Raw genomic sequence first — 4057 nt, forward strand, 5'->3', positions numbered from 1 at the left:
TCGTTTTTGGTGGTTTCAAGACGCTACCTAGCTTAAACTAACATAACTCAACCAAACATACCCTTCGCACTTCTATCGTAGAAAACGTTTTACTCGCTACTTTACATTGCTTTCTACAACATTACGACGGTTTCAAGTGCTTTCACATTAGATATCGCAGTTCCCAACTTGTAAAGGTGAAAAACACTGCATCTCACTAAGTGACATTGTTTAATGCGGTTTTACGACGGTTCATACCTTAACCTAACGTAACCTAACCTAACCTAACCTAACCTTACCTAACCTAACCTAACCTAACCTAACCCAACCCAACCCAACCTAACCTAACCTAACCTAACCTAAACTAACCTAACCCAACCTAACCTAACCTAACCTAACCTAACCCAACCTAACCCAACCCAACCTAACCTAACCTAACCTAAGCTAACCTAACCTAACCTAACCAAACCTAACCTAACCTAACTTAACCTAACCTAATGTAACCTAACGTAACCTAACCTATTCTAACGTAACCTAACCTTACCTGACCTAACCTAACCTAACGTAACCTAACCTAACCTAACATAACCTAACGTAACCTAACCTAACCTAACCTAACGTAACCTAACCTAACCTAACCCAACCTAACCCAACCCAACCCAACCCAACAACACCCAACCCAACCTAACCTAACCTAACCTAACCTTACCTAACCTAACCAAATTATCCTTACCTAACCTAACCTAACCTAACGTAACCTAACCTAACCTAACCTAACGTAACCTAACCTAACCTAACGTAACCTAACCTAACCTAACTTAACCTAACCCAACCTAACCTAACCTAACCTAACCTAACCCAACTCAACCCAACCTAACCTAATCTAACCTAACCTAACCTAACGTAACCTAACCTAACCTAACCTAACCTAACCTAACATAACCTAACGACGTTTGCAAGCGCTTTCACATTAGATATCGCAGTTCCCGACTTGTAATGGTGAAAAACACTGCATCTCACTAAGTGACATTGTTTAATGTGGTTTTACGACGGTTCATATCTCAACCTAACCTGACATTCGCACTTGTATCTAAAAACGCTCTATTACACTGTTTTGTTCACAATTACGATATTTGCATAACCTCACAGTTTTTCACCAACTTATTGCAGTACAGAACGCTGTATCTCGCTAAATGACATTGTTCTTTAAGGTTTCACGATGCTTGCATGCGCTTTAACGAGAATATCACAATATAGCAGTTTCGCACTTGTAACGGTAGAACACGCAGTATTTGGCTTGTTCATGCCGTTTTGTGTGCTTTGACAACATTTCACCTATCGCAGTTTAATACTCGCAATAAAACAACACTATCTCGTTAGATGACGTCGTTTTTGGTAGTTTCACGACGCTACCTAGCTTAAACTAACCTAACCTAACCTAACCTTCGCACTTCTATCGTTAGAAAACGTTTTACTCGCAACTTTACAATGTTTTCTACAAGATTACGACGGTTTCATGCGCTTTCACATTAGATATCGTTGTTCCAAACTTGTAATGTTGAAAAACACTACATCTCACTAAGTGACATTGTTTAATTGCTGTTTTACGACGGTTGATATCTCAACCTAACCTAACATTCGCACTTGTATCTAAATACGCTCAATTACACTGTTTCGTTCACAATTACGATATTTGCTTGACCTCACAGTTTCTCACCAACTTATTACAGTACAGAACGCTGTATCTCGCTAAATGACATCGTTCTAATTTAAGGTTTCACGATACTTGCATGCGCTTTAACGAGAATATCACAATAAAGCAGTTTCGCACATGTAACGGCACAAGACGCAGTATCTGGCTAGTTCATGCCATTTTGTGTGCTTTCCCAATATTTCACCTATCGCAGTTTCGTACTCGCAATAAAACAACACTATCTCGTTAGATGACATCGTTTTTGGTGGTTTCACGACGCTACCTAGCTCAAACTAACCGAACCTTCGCACTTCTATCGTTAGAAAACGTTTTATTCGCTACTTTACAATGTTTTCTACAAGATTACGACGGTTTCATGCGCTTTCACATTAGATATCGCAGTTCCCGACTTGTAATGGTGAAAAACACAGCATCTCACTAAGTGACATTGTTTAATGCGGTTTTAGCGCGGTTCATATCTTAACCTAACCTAACCTTACCTAACCCAACCTAACCTAACCAAACCTTACCTAACATACCCTAACCTAACCTAACCTAACCTAACCTAACCAAAGCTAACCTAACCTAACCTAACCTAACGACGTTTGCAAGCGCTTTCACATTAGATATCGCAGTTCCCGACTTGTAATGGTGAAAAACACTGCATCTCACTGAGTGACATTGTTTAATGCGATTTTATGACGGTTCATATCTTAACCTAACCTAACCTTCGCACTTGTATCCAAAGACGCTCAATTTCACTGTTTCGTTCACAATTACGATATTTGCTTGACCTCACAGTTTCTCACCAACTTATTACAGTACAGAACGCTGTATCTCGCTAAATGACATCGTTCTTTAAGGTTTCACGATACTTGCATGCGCTTTAACGAGAATATCACAATAAAGCAGTTTCGCACTTGTAACGACACAAGACGCAGTATCTGGCTAGTTTATGCCATTTTGTGTGCTTTCACAATATTTCACCTATCGCAGTTTCGTACTCGCAATAAAACAACACTATCTCGTTAGATGACATCGTTTTTGGTGGTTTCACGACGCTACGTAGCTCAAACTAACCTAACCTTCGCACTTCTATCGTTAGAAAACGTTTTATTCGCTACTTTACAATGTTTTCTACAAGATTACGACGGTTTCATGCGCTTTCACATTAGATATCGCAGTTCCCGACTTGTAATAGTGAAAAACACAGCATCTCACTGAGTGACATTGTTTAATGCGGTTTTAGCGCGGTTCATATCTTAACCTAACCTAACCTAACCCAACCTAACCTAACCTAACCTAACCTAACGACGTTTGCAAGCGCTTTCACATTAGATATCGCAGTTCCCGACTTGTAATGGTGAAAAACACAGCATCTCACTAAGTGACATTGTTTAATGCGGTTTTAGCGCGGTTCATATATTAACCTAACCTAACCTAACCTAACCTAACCCAACCTAACCTAACCTAACCTAACCTAACCTAACGACGTTTGCAAGCGCTTTCACATTAGATATCGCAGTTCCCGACTTGTAATGGTGAAAAACACTGCATCTCACTAAGTGACATTGTTTAATGCGGTTTTAGCGCGGTTCATATCTTAACCTAACCTAACCTAACCTAACCTAACCCAACCTAACCTAACCTAACCTAACCTAACCTAACGACGTTTGCAAGCGCTTTCACATTAGATATCGCAGTTCCCGACTTGTAATGGTGAAAAACACTGCATCTCACTAAGTGACATTTTTTAATGCGGTTTTACGACGGTTCATACCTTAACCTAACGTAACCTAACCTAACCTAACCCAACCTAACCTAACATAACCTAACCTAACCTAACCTAACCAAACCTAACCTAACGTAACCTAACCTAACCTAACCTAACCTAACCTAACGACGTTTGCAAGCGCTTTCACATTAGATATCGCAGTTCCCGACTTATAATGGTGAAAAACACTGCATCTCACTAAGTGACATTGTTTAATGCGGTTTTACGACGGTTCATGTCTTAACCTAACCTAACATTCGTACTTGTGTTGAAAAACGCTCTATTACACTGTTTCGTTCACAATTACGATATTTGCATAACCTCACAGTTTTTCACCAACTTATTGCAGTACAGAACGCTGTATCTCGCTAAATGACATTGTTCTTTAAGGTTTCACGATGCTTGCATGCGCTTTAACGAGAATATCACAATATAGCAGTTTCGCACTTGTAACGGTAGAACACGCACTATTTGGCTTGTTCATGCCGTTTTGTGTGCTTTCACAACATTTCACCTATCGCAGTTTAATACTCGCAATAAAACAACAGTATCTCGTTAGATGACGTCGTTTTTGGTAGTTTCACGACGCTACCTAGCTTAAACTAACCTAA

This window comes from Rhipicephalus microplus, unplaced genomic scaffold (genome assembly GCF_043290135.1).
Source record: "Rhipicephalus microplus isolate Deutch F79 unplaced genomic scaffold, USDA_Rmic scaffold_46, whole genome shotgun sequence".
In the NCBI taxonomy this organism is placed as follows: Eukaryota; Metazoa; Arthropoda; class Arachnida; order Ixodida; family Ixodidae; genus Rhipicephalus; species Rhipicephalus microplus.